The following is an 8320-nucleotide window of genomic DNA, read 5'->3' on the forward strand; positions in this document are numbered from 1 at the left end:
AGTAACATGAAAAGGTGTGGTTCTTCCTGGCTGGAATTTTCCAGCCTTCTACAATCTGCCCTTCTGCATGGGCACCACAGAAAATGTAAAGATTGCAAACACATTGACTGGTTGGCCACAGAAGACAGGCTCTCTCCCAGATGGAGTCCCACTGCTTCCTCCAGCCGTTATGCTGTGAGGGGTGCCAGAGAATGCCATCTGCCACCCTTTTTAGAAGGAGCCTTTGCCTCTGCCCACTGGGCTCCAGAGGACCCGTTTCTGAGCGGATCAATGGGTATCTGGCAACAGCAATTCTTTTCATCACATCACCATGCTTTTTTAGAAAGGCCACTGTGCACCACATGTGGTTCCTTTACTGGCCATCATTAATGTGGCTGAGAGAGAAGGGTTCCCTCTACATTTCTCTCTATGCAAAAAGGAATGAAAATATTCTTGCTGTTATTTCATATATGCTTGGGGTGGGATGGGTTCGGAGATGTCTATCAGCTGGATGGAAAACCCTGAGCTTTTTATTTCTGGTTCTGTTTTTGTTTTGCCTGTCACTTTCTTGGTAGCAGGAGTCATCCAGGAACCAAACTCCCTGGGAGGGATGGGTAACCCCAGAGCAGGTGGGAGGTAGGACCTGAAGTTCAGCTGGAGAGCCAGTTGGGACCAAACGTGGCTCACCAGATGTGCCATCCAGGGGGAATGGCCAAGGCATGCAGATATTCAGAGGTTATTTCTTATGGTCGCACTGGAATCAAGAGCCCGGAGGTTACAGCAGCCTGTGTTGGGGCAACAGAGCCCAGCCATGTGACAGTGGGTAATCTGGGTCCGAGAAGGCATCTTTAAGCAGTCTGACTTTTGGGCTATGTCTGTGTTCCCCACTATTTTACAAGCCTGGATCTCCAGCTTTCCTGGTGATTCTGTGAAATGCCCCCCATCACCACACCCACCAAGATCCTGCCAATAACTTCCTTTCTGCTTTAACTAGCTGGAGATCATATTGGGGTTGGCGACCAGGTATCCTGACCTGAACACTATGTTTTCCAAACTTAAGCAAACTAACATCATTAACATACAAATGTACATGTAGCCTCTACTTCCTCCTAGCTACTTTCTCAAACAGACGAATGGTTTCAGCTTCATTGAATTCATTAGAATTCCTTCAGACCTCATGCAGTCTTCATATAGTCTCTGCTATAACATTTCAAAAATAGAAAATTCTTACGTGGGTATATAACAAGATCTATAGTTCTTATGTATAAGTACTTACCAAGACATCCACTGAAAACCAATAACATTTGACATCATTGCTACATGGATACAGATAGGGGTGTGTGTGTGTGTGTATAAAATCCCAACATACAAGCATAGTCTGCCAGAAATGGTTCATCTATGAGAATACTAATCTTTACTATCCTCATGAATATGATAGCATTCATTCAAAAAAACTATTAATAATAATAGCAACTGTTTAATGGGTGTTCATTCTGCTGGGCTCTGTGTCAAATATTCTATATGCATTATCCCTTTCAGAGAAATGTACAACAATCTTATAAGGTAAACATTTTTATTCTCTATTTTATAAATGGAGAAACTGAGGCTCTGCAGGGTTAGGTGGTTGATACAACAAGCAAATAATATGTCAGCTCTGGCTTTCCTGTCTCCAAAAGATGGTTTAGCCACTATGCCATGCAGCCCCTATTCAACAGAAGTTCACTGAGCAGAGCTTTTATCCTAATGATCTACTATTTGTGGGGGGTACATATAAAAATAGGACATGAATCCAGGTCTTAAGGTGTATATAATACTGTAGGGAAGAGAGAATGTACACTTATGCAGACACTGCCAGGGCCACAAGAAAAGCAAAAGGTACAGTTGGAGGTGGCACATCCAGGAGAACTCTACTGTGTCTAGGCTTTGAAGGTATAGTCTGGGAGCCAGAGGGTGAAGGTGAGTTTGTGGAGCAGCACACAGTCAGACATTTGGCTGTGCTAAACCTATGCTGTGGTGAGCCAGGAGGACACTATGAGCAGAGAAGGAGATAGGTTAAGAGCTGGGACTAGATGAGGTTAAAAAAGAGAGAATACAGTGGAAAGGCAATTGAGACAAAGGCATGAAAGAAGACGGAGGCTGAGCAGCAAAGATAAGTAGCATGGCAGGGATGCAATAGGTACTTGGATTCATCCACACATCCATTCAACAAATGTTCTTTGAGTGCCTCCTACCTGCCAGATGTTGTTCTCATCCCAGGGGCTCCAGCATTAGCTACAACAATCTTTCTATAGTAATGGTGGAGGAGAATGTTAGTAAGGACACTTTCAAGGTGAGTAAGAAAAAGCTTAAGTAGCAGTGACTTAAAACGTAAGGACATTTATTGTGCTTAATCAGGAAGTAGGTAGTTCTAGGGTTGATACAGTTGCCATGGTATCATCCAAAACTGAAGCTCTTTCCATTTCCATTATGCTCAGCACGGTTGGCTTCTGTTCTCCTCTGGCAGGCCAATTCATGGACACGGGCTAGCTGGTGGAACTCTAGAAATCACATCTAAATTCAGGAATCAAGAGGGAAGGAGAAAAGAGCTTGCTCTTTGTCAGCTTCTTCAATCAGGAGAAAACTCTTTCTAGAAACCCCAAGGACTTTTCCTTGCATCCCATTGACCAGCACCTGACCCCATTCCCACCCCAACAATCTCTGCGAGGGAAACACAGCTGCTGTGTCTGTCTTGGCCTGGTTGAAATCCATGCATGCCCTGGCGCTGAGTGTGTGGCAGACTAGACTTAGTCAGATTCTTAGTGATAGTAGAGGGTGAATAGTAGTTGGATAGATAACCAGGGGGAAAGAGACAATATGTGTGTGTGTGTGTGTGTGTGTGTGTGTGTGTGTGTGTGTGTGTGTGTATATATATATATATACACATCAGGTGACTTCAGAGTGTGATAAATGCTATGAGGAAACTGAAACAGTAATGAGATAGAGACTAACTGAAGTAGTACAGAAAGAGGGTTGAGGTGATAGCGTGACGGGAGTTGGTCTCTCTGTGGCGGTGACATTTGAATTTACATGCTAAAAGCAAACTTGATAAGTAGCAATGCCAAGATGGCTGAAACAGAAGAGAAGAGGAATGGTAGGAGGTGTGGTCAGAGATGAAAGCAGAAGCCATGTACATCACAGAAGCCTTTCCTGGCCAGTGTTTGGGGTTTTGCTCTTGGTTGAATTGTATCTCCTCCAAATAAGATATGTTGAAGTCCTGACTCTAGTATCTCAGAATGCAACCTTATTTGGAAATAAGGTGTTTACAGAGATAATCAAATTAAAATAAGGTCATTAGGGTGGGCCCTAATCCAATATGACTAGTATCCTTATAAAAAGGGGAATTTTAGATACAGAGACAGACTGCACAGAGGGAAGATACACAGAAAGAACATGGTCATGTACTGGAGTAATGCATCTAAAAGCCAAGGAAGGCCAAGGATTGCTGACAAATACCAGAAGCTCAAACAGGCAAGGAAGGATTCTCCCCTATGGCCATGAGAGAAAACATGGCCTTGCTAAGACCTCGATTTCAGACTTACGGTTTCCAGAACTGTGAGACAATACATTCATTCCTACTGCTTTAAACAACCTAGTTTTTGGTATTTTGATATGGTAGCCCTAGGAAACTAATACAGTTTCTTTGCAACTGGATGGGAATTCATTGATGGGTTTAAAGCAATGATTTACATGCTTAGAAGCTCACTCTGGCTTATATGTAGAGATGGATCACAGGCAGATGAAGAGGTGGGGAGGCACACAGAGTGGAACGAGAGAGGTCACTGCAGTCTCCCAGGCAACTGAAAGTTGCTGGAACTAAGGCTGAAGTAGTGCAGTTGGAGTGGAAGACTTCGGATGTATTTGGGAATTGAATATACAAGACTTGCTTCTGAACTGGGTGCAGGAAGTAACAAAAAGAGAAAAATCCAGGATGTTTCCTGCCCTATGCTGGACTGAGGGAACAGCAGGTTTGGTGAACGATGGTAAATTTGGTTTGGAACAGGTTTGGTTTGACATCCTTATAAGACATCCAAGTTGAAATGTAGAAAAGATGGTGTCATATCAAAGTCTGAATTTAAGAGGCAATTTCAGAACTGGAGCTATGCATTTGGAAGTTGTCAGTCTGTGGAGGGTATATAAAGCTATGTGGCTGATCAAGATCACCAAGGAGGAAAATCTAGCTAAAGAAGAACTAGGATGGAACCCTGGAACTCACCTACATTGAGTGAGATTGAAAGAAGAGGTCAGAGAAGTAGGGGGGAATCCAGGAGAGTGGGTGGTCACCAGAAAAAACAAATACCATTTCAGTTCCTGCTTTTTAACCATAGAAACCTATTGCCTAAAACTAGATAAAAGGAACTGTGGCAGTAGACCTGTGCTTCTCAACTTTAGAATTGAGAGAGTTTTTAAAATGCTGAGGCCTAGGCCTCACTCAGGCTAATTGAAACAGACTCTTTACACCTGGAGACTAGACATTTGGTATTTTCTAAAGCTCCCTTTGTTTCCTCAAAAAATTAAAAATAGAACTATCCTATGACCTAGCAATTCCACTTCTGGGTATATATACAAAGGAAATGAAAGCAAGATCTTGAAGAGATAGCTGTATTCTTGTGTTCATTGCAGCATTATTCAAAATAACCAAAATGTGGAAATAACCTATCACAGCATGGTGATTATAGTTAATAATACTGTTTTATATACTTGAAAGTTGCAAAGAGAGTAGATCTTAAATGTTCTCACCACAAAAAGGAAATGATAATGATGTGACATGATGGAGATGGTAGTTAATGCTATGGTAGTAATCATTCTGCAATATCAACATTGCAGTACATCTTAAACTTACATGTCAATTATATCTCAATAAAGCAGGGAAAAGAAGAAAAAGAAGACAAGGAATAGGAAGAAGGAAAAAGAAAGAAAGAAAGGAAAGAAAGAAAGAAAGAAAGAAAGGAAAGAAAGAAAGAAAGAAAGAAAGAAAGAAAGAAAGAAAGAAAGAAAGAAAGAAAGAAAAGAAAGAAACAAAGGAAGAAAGAAGAAAGAAACAAAGGAAGAAAGAAAGAAAGAAAGAAAGAGAGAGAGAAAGAAAGAGAGAAAGAAAGAAAAAGAAAGAAAGAAAGAAAGAAAGAAGAAAGAAACAAAGGAAGGAAGAAAGAGAGAGAGAGAAAGGAAGGAAGAAAGAGAGAGAGAGAAAGGAAGGAAGGAAGGAAGGAAGGAAAGAAGAAAGAGAGGAAGGGAGGAAGGGAGGAAGAAAGGGAAAGAAAATAAATTCCCTTACAACATCAAAGGCACATTCCGTTAAGTAAATAACTGGTAAGCTGAACCTCATGAAAACTAAAATTTCTCCCCTGCAAAAGATGGCATTAAGAGAATGGAAGCAAAAGCCACACTGGGAGAAAATATTTCTTCACTGGGAGAACACATTTGCAAAAGACACATCAGATAGAGAACTATGATCCAAAATATATGAAGATGTCATACAGTCAGCAGTAAGAAAATGAACAACCTGGTTTAAAAAAATGGTCCAAAGACCTGAGCAGACACCTCACCAAAGAAGATATACAGGTGGCAAATAAACAAATGAGAAGATGCTCCACATTGTATGTCACTGAAAAATTAATAATTAGAACATAGAGTTATCACTATACACCTATTAAAATGGCCACAGTCCAGAACACTGACATCACCAAATGCTGGTGAGGATGTGGAGTAACAGGAACTCTCATTAACTGTGGGTGGGAATGCAAAAGAGTACAGCCACTTTGGAAGACAATTTGGCAGTTTCTTACAAAACTAAACGTAATCTAACCATATGATCCAGCAATTGCACTCCTGGGTATTTACCCAAAAGAGTTGAAAACTCATGTCCACGCAAAACCTGCACATGGATATTTATAGCAGCTTCATTCATAATCGTCAAAGCTTGGAGACAGCCAAGATGTCCTTCAGTAGGTGAATAGATAAACTGTGCTACATCCAGACAAGGGAATAGTTCTCAGTGTTAAAATGAAATGAGCTATTAAGCCATGAAAAGACAGGGAGGAATCTTAAATGCATATTACTTCATAATTTAATATGTCAATAATAATTCAATAAAGCTGATTTGTTTTAAAGATGCATATTAGAAAGTGAAAGAAGCCAATCTGAAAAGGCTAGATACTGTACAATTCCAACTAAATGACATTCTGGGAAAAGCAGAATTATGGAGACTGTAAATAGAGCAGTGGTTGCCAGGGCCTGGGGTAGGAGTAAGGATGAACAGGTGGGAAACAGAAGATTTTTAGGGCCGTGAAAATAGTCTGTATGATGTTATAATGATGGCAACATGTCATTATCCATTTATCCAAACCCATAGAATGTACCACACCAAGAGTGAACTTTAATGTAAACTATGGACTTTGGGGGATAACTATGTCAACATAGGTTCATCAGTTGTAACAAATGTCCCACTCTAGTGGGAGATGTTGATGTTGGGGGAGGCCAGGCATGTGTCGGGGCCAGGGGACATATGGGAACTCTCTGTACTTTCCACTCAGTTTTCTTAAGAAGTTTAAACTAATCTATAAAGTAAAGTCTATTTTTATAAAAACAACAACAACATGGCATGCCCCCTTCTTCTCCCCAAAATATGATCCAATTAAGGAGACAGCCTCAGGGAAAAAATGAACAACTCCCTAAGCAATTCTAAAGTGCACTTAAAACCAGTCTTCAGCCATTATTAAAATACTCAGTCAATCAGTTCAATAAACAATTTCATAATGTAAATTCAGCTAATGAGCCACTGGATATGTGCTAATTTTAGTGAATAAACTTTTTTTGGCATGTTTTCTACCATTTTATGAGCATCTTCAAAGCATTGAGAGGACATCTTTTTCTTACAACATGGGGTACATCTCATCAAAGGCATAAATCAGGACGATCTTTGGTTTATAAAAAGATGACAAAAGAAAAAAGACTCTCAGCTCTAAATTTCAGCACCTTTCGAACTTTATCAAGAACAGTTTAAGAGCAACATTGTTAGTACATAGAAAAACTGAGATTTTTTTTATCTAGCCTTTTTCTTTTTAAAGGCATTCTTCTGTCTGCAATTTGCTCCATAAAGAGAATGAACAAGTATTTTATACACAAAAGGAAAAATGCAAGGATTCAAAGCAGTCCAAAGAACATTTGAAAAAAAAAGCTCCTGTATTTAAGGAGGAAACAAATCTTCTAACAAAATGTGTCATCTTGCTTCATTGTGGTTCTAAAATTAGCTCTTCCTTATTTAGGTAAGAAATTGGGCTATTAAAATCATAACTTAGTACTTTGTCAAAGTCCTAAGGAACACGGTGCTAGAGTTAAGGATCTCAATGTCCATTTTATTTCAAAGGTCTTATTCTTCACCCCACAGAACCCCTCAACAGTATCTGACACAAATGAGCAATTCTTCCTTAAATTCTTTCTTCCCTTAGTCTTCATCATATTATAGGATCTATTCCTACACCCTGGCATCCTTTTCCTTCATGGTCCTAATTCTTTTCTCTACTAATACCCACCTGAGGGATTTATCTAGTTCTTGGTTCCAACGTTACCTCAAGGTCAGCTTCTGTTTTAGCCTGCTTTCTGAACTTCGAAGCAAGAATGTCCACTAATTCCTAAGAAGTCACCTTTTAATATCCACTGGCACCTCTCTCTGGGGTAGCAAGTCTAACTGACTGTTCTCCTCTAATGCTTCTCCATTTTTTTTTTTTTTTTTGCATCCTTAACTCAATTGCCCCACAGTTGCCCTGGCCTGGAAAATCTTATTAGCTCTGCAATTTGGGGAAAGTTGCTAACTTCTTAAAACCTCAGTTACTGCATCTGTTTTATAGGTAAAGAATACCGGTTTAAGAGGCTCTTTGTGAAGGTTATTTAAGACGTGGAATTGACATTGCTTGAGATTTCAAAGATTATTGCTGTGTGTTGTTATTAGAAGAGGGAGGCCCTGCTGGAGAACACCTAAATAAAGAGGTGAACTCAGTGCAGGCTATAAACAGGCCCAAGATCTTTGACTTCCATATTATGATGCCTATAAAATGACTGGCAAGCTAGGAAGTAATAACTTTCTCTGTAGAATGAGACAGAACTGTTTCGGTCATAGGTGAACTTCAGTTTCTTATGTTCTTACTAAAGAATAATAGACTCTACTGTCAAGAGTCTGTCTTATTTTCTTAAATTCTTAAATTTCACAGTATTAAGAAATAGTCACTTCCTTCAGTAAAACATGAGATATTCATTTAGAAATAGACTTAATTCATTTTGCATGTCTCAGTGAGCATGTACAAACTCA

Source organism: Manis javanica, chromosome X, assembly GCF_040802235.1.
Source record: "Manis javanica isolate MJ-LG chromosome X, MJ_LKY, whole genome shotgun sequence".
NCBI lineage: Eukaryota > Metazoa > Chordata > Mammalia > Pholidota > Manidae > Manis > Manis javanica.